The sequence below is a fragment of the Salvelinus alpinus genome, chromosome 5 (assembly GCF_045679555.1).
Source record: "Salvelinus alpinus chromosome 5, SLU_Salpinus.1, whole genome shotgun sequence".
In the NCBI taxonomy this organism is placed as follows: Eukaryota; Metazoa; Chordata; class Actinopteri; order Salmoniformes; family Salmonidae; genus Salvelinus; species Salvelinus alpinus.
Genome location: NC_092090.1, coordinates 8,829,252 through 8,837,366, shown reverse-complemented (window position 1 = coordinate 8,837,366; position 8,115 = coordinate 8,829,252). Strand labels below are relative to the sequence as shown.

At 45.2% G+C, this 8,115-nt stretch overlaps 1 protein-coding gene across 1 annotated transcript in view; it reads left to right on the top strand.

Moving 5' to 3' along the window:
* The first annotated feature begins 2,335 nt into the window (after positions 1-2,335).
* Positions 2,336-8,115, top strand: part of LOC139575473 (tumor protein p53-inducible protein 11-like) — an 80,791-nt gene continuing 75,011 nt past the window's right edge. Inside the window, exon 1 of the mRNA XM_071400470.1 lies at positions 2,336-2,469. The gene's annotated coding sequence lies outside the window, so the exon portion shown is untranslated. The remainder of the gene's footprint in view (positions 2,470-8,115) is intronic.

The following is an 8,115-nucleotide window of genomic DNA, read 5'->3' as shown; positions in this document are numbered from 1 at the left end:
GTAGAGAAATGGTCCTCTGAATCGGAGGCTGCGCTACAGGACTGCTATGCTAGAGCTGACTGGAATATGGTCTGTGACTCCGCCGATAGCATTGACGAGCTAACCACCTCCGTCACTGGCTTCATTAGGATACGCATCGCCGACGTTGTCCCCAAAGTGAGGGTTTGCTGTTTCCCCAGTCAAAAGCTTTGCATTAACACAGAGGTTTGCTGTTTCCCCAGTCAAAAGCTTTGCATTAACACAGAGGTTTGCTGTTTCCCCAGTCAAAAGCTTTGCATTAACACAGAGGTTTGCGCTAAAAGCTAAAGGGACAAGGCTACTGCACACAGGGCTATCGCAGCCAAGCCAGAGGCTACGGTTGAAGATACGAACAGGTACAAGAAGACCCTCTACATCCTCCGCAGAGCCATCAAACAAGCAGAAGGACAGTATAGGAACAAGGGTGGAATCGTATTATACAGGCTCTGATGCCTGACGCATGTGGTAGGGGCTACAGTCCATTACGGATCTCAAAGGAAGACCCAGCCGTCATCTACCAAAAGGCCTCTCTACCAGACAAATGTTATGCACACTTTGACAAAAAACACAGAACAGTGCATTAGGGTCCCCCTCCCGGCCGACCCAGGGGACTGTGTGATCTCACTCGCCGAGGCCGACGTGTCGTAAGGCTTTAATCAGGTCAACACTCACAAGGCCGCGAGGCCGGGCGGTATCCTAGGGCGCGTTTTCAGAGCACGCGAAGGAAACAGCTGGCAGGCATATTCATGTTCATTTTCAACCTGTCCTTGTCCCAGTCTGTAATCCCTTCATCCTCAAGCTGTCCACCCTCATTCCTGTTCACAAGAGCTCTTAAGGCTACCTGCCACAATGACTACAGCCCTGTGGCACTCACAATCTGTGATCAGGAAGTGCTTTGGAAGCCCGGTTATGGCACACATCAACTCCATCATCCCAGACACCCTAGACCCACTCCGATTTGCATACCCCCCCATCAGATCCATTGACTACGCAATCTCAGTTGCAACTCCACACTGCCCTCCCCCACCTAGATAAGAGGAACACCTATGTGAGAATGCGCTTCATTAACTACAGAGCGTTCAACACCATCGTCCCCTCCAAGCTCATCAGCAAGCTTGGGACCCTGGGACCATGATTCCGTATGTGTTATTTCATAGTTTTGATGTCTTCACTATTATTCTACAATGTAGAAATAAAGAAAAACCCTTGAGTAGGTGTTCTAAAACTTTTGACCGGTAGTGTAAATCGAATATTATATCTATATATCTATTGTCTATATCTATATCGTATATTATATCTATTGTCTATATCTATATTGTATATTATATCTATTGTCTATATCTATATCGTATATATCTATTGTCTATATCTATATCGTATATTATATCTATTGTCTATATCTATATTGTATATTATATCTATTGTCTATATCTATATCGTATATATCTATTGTATATATCTATTGTCTATATCTATATTGTATGTTATATCTATGGTATCTATTAAATGTATATTTCTACCTTCCCTTCATTACCTTTTCTCACTCACACTCAACATCAATTTTCCCCCATGAGCTATTTTATTTATTTATTTTATTTAACTTTTATTTAAATAGACAAGTCAGTTAAGAACAAATTATTATTTACAATGACGGCCTACCAAAAGGTAAAAGGCCTCCTGCGGGACCGGGGCTGGGATAAAATATATATATATAGAACAAAACACACATTACAACAAGAGAGACAACACAACACTACATAAAGAGAGAGAGCTAAGATAACAACATAGCAAGGCAGCAACACATGACAACACAGCATGGTAGCAACACAACATGACAACAACATGGTAGTAATACAACATGGTAGCAGCACAAAACATGGTACAAACATTATTGGTCACAGACAACAGCACAAAGGGCAAGAAGGTAGAGACAACAATACATCACGCGAGGCAGCCACAACTGTCATTAAGAGTGTCCATGATTGGAGTCGTTGAATGAAGAGATGGAGATAAAACTGTCCAGTTTGAGTGTTTGTTGCAGCTCGTTCCAGTCGCTAGCAGCAGCAAACTGAAAAAATGAGCTATAATATTGGTTATGTTAATCCTAGCAAGGTTATAAATATATTTTTGTGTAAAGTAAGCTCTATATATTGCATATATCTGTACTATCATTTCTGCATTATAACTGTATATATTCAGATTAAAAACTAAAATGGACTACATGGATTCATGAAATATGGCATTAATTCAAACTGTCAATCAATCATTATTCGAATGCGTTGCGTAGTCCACGGATTACGGTACATACCTTTGCGCGCGAAATCCTGTTGTCATACCTTTACGGTAAATGTGTAGGATTCTGTTGGGGGACTGTAGTCAGCGTGATGTTTTGCGAGAGACATACTGCTTTGGATTTTTAAACAATTGTAAGGAAAGTTCATTGTCAACAAGGTAAGGCGCTCGAAAAACAACTACGTTTACAACGTTTTAAATAGAATAGGTGTTCGTGGTGTTATTGTGGGTACGTTATTTTATGAAACTTTACAACGTTTCATTTATAGACACGAGTGCAGTGGACTGACGATTTATGTAAACAATGTTGTATTTTTGCACACATGACTTAACTTTCATACAGACTGGGCTAAATGATTGCATTTCCGCATTGAACAACTGGAAAATATATATCAAATCTTCCTAACTATTACAGAGAAAATATCTTTGTTGATAGGTTTTCATTGATTTCAACATTTTTATTTAGCTTTTCCTCCGCATTTGGCTGTTGTCTCGCATGTGTAGGATACAGTACACTTGTTTGCTGTTGTCCTGTAATTGTATGACTCGTTCTTACTATGGAGAAGCGTCTTCTCTTCACTACAGCACACTACGCAGCCTGAACTGTTCTCTTTACCACTTGTCTTAGAACAGCCAGGAGGCAGATAGCTCCGGGTTAATGTGGTATGTCCTCCTTGTCATCCTCTTCCTCCTCCTTGTCCCCCTTCTCGTCCTCCTCCTCCTTGTCCCCCTTCTCGTCCTCCTCCTCCTTGTCCTCCTCCTCTCATCCACATCCAATGATGTTGGACAGCTGCGCCTATACATTAAACACTATACAGTCATCACATAATGTCATGTACATTAACCAAGCATCTGCCCTTTTTTTCCCCAATTTTCGCCTAAAATTACATACACAAATCTAACTACCTGTAGCTCAGGACCTGAAGCAAGGATATGCATATTCTTGATACCGTTTGAAAGGAAACACTTTGACGTTTGTGTAAATGTGTAATTAATGTAGTAGAATATAACACAATAGATCTGGTAAAAGATAATACAAAGAAAAAAAACATGAGTTTTATTTCAATTTTTTTGTACCATCATCTTTGAAATGCAAGAGAAAGGCCATAATGTATTATTCCAGCCCAGGTGCAATTTAGACTTTGGCCACTAGATAGCAGGTACGACAAGAGGACGTTGCGCGCAAAAGTATGTACCGTAATCCGTGGATTCCTTTTAGTCAGGTAGTGAGTTGTGCCTCTCCTTTTAGTCAGGTAGTGGGTCGTGCCTCTCCTTTTAGTCAGGTAGTGAGTTGTGCCTCTCCTTTTAGTCAGGTAGTGAGTCGTGCCTCTCCTTTTAGTCAGGTAGTGAGTCGTGCCTCTCCTTTTAGTCAGGTAGTGGGTCGTGCCTCTCCTTTTAGTCGGGTAGTGAGTTGTGCCTCTCCTTTTAGTCAGGTAGTGAGTCGTGCCTCTCCTTTTAGTCAGGTAGTGAGTCGTGCCTCTCCTTTTAGTCAGGTGGTGAGTCGTGCCTCTCCTTTTAGTCAGGTAGTGAGTCGTGCCTCTCCTTTGTCGGGTAGTGTGTCGCGCCTCTCCTTTTAGCCGGGTAGTGGGTCGCGCCTCTCCTTTTAGCCGGGTAGTGAGTCGCGCCTCTCCTTTTAGCCGGGTAGTGAGTCGTGCCTCTCCTTTTAGCCGGGTAGTGAGTCGTGCCTCTCCTTTTAGTCGGGTGGTGAGTCGTGCCTCTCCTTTTAGTCGGGTGGTGAGTCGTGCCTCTCCTTTTAGTCGGGTGGTGAGTCGTGCCTCTCCTTTTAGTCGGGTGGTGAGTCGTGCCTCTCCTTTTAGTCGGGTGGTGAGTCGTGCCTCTCCTTTTAGTCGGGTGGTGAGGGCTCTGGTCTAAAGTAGTGCCCTATATAGGGCTCTGGTCTACAGTAGTGCCACTATATAGGGCTCTGGTCTAAAGTAGTGCCCTATATAGGGAATATTGTTCCATTTGGGACGCACCCAAACAGTTGCAACTTCTGAGATTGTCACAGTGTAGGCTACTGTTGGACCATGCTGAGCGGAGTCCTTTCATTGGTTACATCTCAAATCAATGTCCCTTTGTGAGACTGGCTGTTACTGTGACTGGGAGTGAAGTCATACTACATTATCCCCCCACTGTTCAGGGCTTTATAGCTCTCTGCTGTTCACCCTCTCTGTTCAGGGCTTTATAGCTCTTTCTCTGCTGTTCACCCTCTCTGTTCAGGGCTTTATCTCTCTCTCTGCTGTTCATCCTCTCTGTTCAGGGCTTTATAGCTCTCTCTCTGCTGTTCACCCTCTCTGTTCAGGGCTTTATAGCTCTTTCTCTGCTGTTCACCCTCTCTGTTCAGGGCTTTATCTCTCTCTGTTGTTCACCCTCACTGTTCAGGGCTTTATAGCTCTCTCTCTGCTGTTCATCCTCTCTGTTCAGGGCTTTATCTCTCTCTCTGCTGTTCATCCTCTCTGTTCAGCGCTTTATAGCTCTCTCTCTGCTGTTCATCCTCTCTGTTCAGGGCTTTATAGCTCTCTCTCTGCTGTTCACCCTCTCTGTTCAGGGCTTTATCTCTCTCTCTGCTGTTCATCCTCTCTGTTCAGGGCTTTATAGCTCTCTCTCTGCTGTTCACCCTCTCTGTTCAGGGCTTTATCTCTCTCTCTGCCTTTCACCCTCTCTGTTCAGGGCTTTATAGCTCTCTCTGCTGTTCATCCTCTCTGTTCAGGGCTTTATAGCTCTCTCTCTGCTGTTCATCCTCTCTGTTCAGGGCTTTATAGCTCTCTCTCTGTTGTTCATCCTCTCTGTTCAGGGCTTTATAGCTCTCTTTGCTGTTCACCCTCTCTGTTCAGGGCTTTATCTCTCTCTCTGCTGTTCATCCTGTCTGTTCAGGGCTTTATAGCTCTCTTTGCTGTTCATCCTGTCTGTTCAGCGCTTTATAGCTCTCTCTCTCTGCTGTCCATCCTCTCTGTTCAGGGCTTTATCTCTCTCTCTGCTGTTCACCCTCTCTGTTCAGCGCTTTATAGCTCTCTCTCTGCTGTTCACCCTCTCTGTTCAGGGCTTTATAGCTCTCTCTCTGCTGTTCACCCTCTCTGTTCAGGGCTTTATCTCTCTCTCTGCTGTTCACCCTCTCTGTTCAGGGCTTTATAGCTCTCTCTCTCTGCTGTTCATCCTCTCTGTTCAGGGCTTTATCTCTCTCTCTGCTGTTCATCCTCTCTGTACAGGGATTTATAGCTCTCTCTGTTGTTCATCATCTCTGTTCAGGGCTTTATAGCTCTCTCTCTCTGCTGTTCATCCTCTCTGTTCAGGGCTTTATCTCTCTCTCTGCTGTTCATCCTCTCTGTTCAGGGCTTTATAGCTCTCTCTCTGTTGTTCATCCTCTCTGTTCAGGGCTTTATAGCTCTCTTTGCTGTTCACCCTCTCTGTTCAGGGCTTTATCTCTCTCTCTGCTGTTCATCCTGTCTGTTCAGGGCTTTATAGCTCTCTTTGCTGTTCATCCTGTCTGTTCAGCGCTTTATAGCTCTCTCTCTGCTGTTCATCCTCTCTGTTCAGGGCTTTATAGCTCTCTCTCTGCTGTTCATCCTCTCTGTTCAGGGCTTTATAGCTCTCTCTCTGCTGTTCATCCTCTCTGTTCAGGGCTTTATAGCTCTCTCTGCTGTTCATCCTCTCTGTTCAGGGCTTTATCTCTCTCTCTGCTGTTCACCCTCTCTGTTCAGCGCTTTATAGCTCTCTCTCTGCTGTTCACCCTCTCTGTTCAGGGCTTTATCTCTCTCTCTGCTGTTCATCCTCTCTGTTCAGGGCTTTATAGCTCTCTCTCTGCTGTTCACCCTCTCTGTTCAGGGCTTTATCTCTCTCTCTGCTGTTCATCCTCTCTGTTCAGGGCTTTATAGCTCTCTCTCTGCTGTTCACCCTCTCTGTTCAGGGCTTTATCTCTCTCTCTGCTGTTCACCCTCTCTGTTCAGGGCTTTATAGCTCTCTCTCTGCTGTTCACCCTCTCTGTTCAGGGCTTTATCTCTCTCTCTGCTGTTCACCCTCTCTGTTCAGGGCTTTATAGCTCTCTCTCTCTGCTGTTCATCCTCTCTGTTCAGGGCTTTATCTCTCTCTCTGCTGTTCATCCTCTCTGTTCAGGGATTTATAGCTCTCTCTGTTGTTCATCCTCTCTGTTCAGGGCTTTATAGCTCTCTCTCTCTGCTGTTCATCCTCTCTGTTCAGGGCTTTATCTCTCTCTCTGCTGTTCATCCTCTCTGTTCAGGGCTTTATCTCTCTCTCTGCCTTTCACCCTCTCTGTTCAGGGCTTTATCTCTCTCTCTGTTGTTCATCCTCTCTGTTCAGGGCTTTATAGCTCTCTCTCTCTGCTGTTCATCCTCTCTGTTCAGGGCTTTATCTCTCTCTCTGCTGTTCATCCTCTCTGTTCAGGGCTTTATAGCTCTCTCTCTGCTGTTCATCCTCTCTGTTCAGGGCTTTATCTCTCTCTCTGCTGTTCATCCTCTCTGTTCAGGGCTTTATAGCTCTCTCTCTGCTGTTCATCCTCTCTGTTCAGGGCTTTATAGCTCTCTCTCTGCTGTTCATCCTCTCTGTTCAGGGCTTTATAGCTCTCTCTCTGCTGTTCATCCTCTCTGTTCAGGGCTTTATAGCTCTCTCTCTCTGCTGTTCATCCTCTCTGTTCAGGGCTTTATCTCTCTCTCTGCTGTTCACCCTCTCTGTTCAGCGCTTTATAGCTCTCTCTCTGCTGTTCACCCTCTCTGTTCAGGGCTTTATCTCTCTCTCTGCTGTTCATCCTCTCTGTTCAGGGCTTTATAGCTCTCTCTCTGCTGTTCACCCTCTCTGTTCAGGGCTTTATCTCTCTCTCTGCTGTTCATCCTCTCTGTTCAGGGCTTTATAGCTCTCTCTCTGCTGTTCACCCTCTCTGTTCAGGGCTTTATCTCTCTCTCTGCTGTTCACCCTCTCTGTTCAGGGCTTTATAGCTCTCTCTCTGCTGTTCACCCTCTCTGTTCAGGGCTTTATCTCTCTCTCTGCTGTTCACCCTCTCTGTTCAGGGCTTTATAGCTCTCTCTCTCTGCTGTTCATCCTCTCTGTTCAGGGCTTTATCTCTCTCTCTGCTGTTCATCCTCTCTGTTCAGGGATTTATAGCTCTCTCTGTTGTTCATCCTCTCTGTTCAGGGCTTTATAGCTCTCTCTCTCTGCTGTTCATCCTCTCTGTTCAGGGCTTTATCTCTCTCTCTGCTGTTCATCCTCTCTGTTCAGGGCTTTATAGCTCTCTCTCTGTTGTTCATCCTCTCTGTTCAGGGCTTTATCTCTCTCTCTGCTGTTCATCCTCTCTGTTCAGGGCTTTATAGCTCTCTCTCTGCTGTTCATCCTCTCTGTTCAGGGCTTTATAGCTCTCTCTCTGTTGTTCATCCTCTCTGTTCAGGGCTTTATCTCTCTCTCTGCTGTTCATCCTCTCTGTTCAGGGCTTTATAGCTCTCTCTCTGCTGTTCATCCTCTCTGTTCAGGGCTTTATAGCTCTCTGCTGTTCACCCTCTCTGTTCAGGGCTTTATAGCTCTCTCTGCTGTTCACCCTCTCTGTTCAGGGCTTTATCTCTCTCTCTGCTGTTCACCCTCTCTGTTCAGGGCTTTATAGCTCTCTCTCTGCTGTTCACCCTCTCTGTTCAGGGCTTTATAGCTCTCTCTGCTGTTCACCCTCTCTGTTCAGGGCTTTATCTCTCTCTCTGCTGTTCACCCTCTCTGTTCAGGGCTTTATAGGTCTCTCTCTCTGCTGTTCATCCTCTCTGTTCAGGGCTTTATCTCTTTCTCTGCTGTTCATCCTCTCTGTTCAGGGATTTA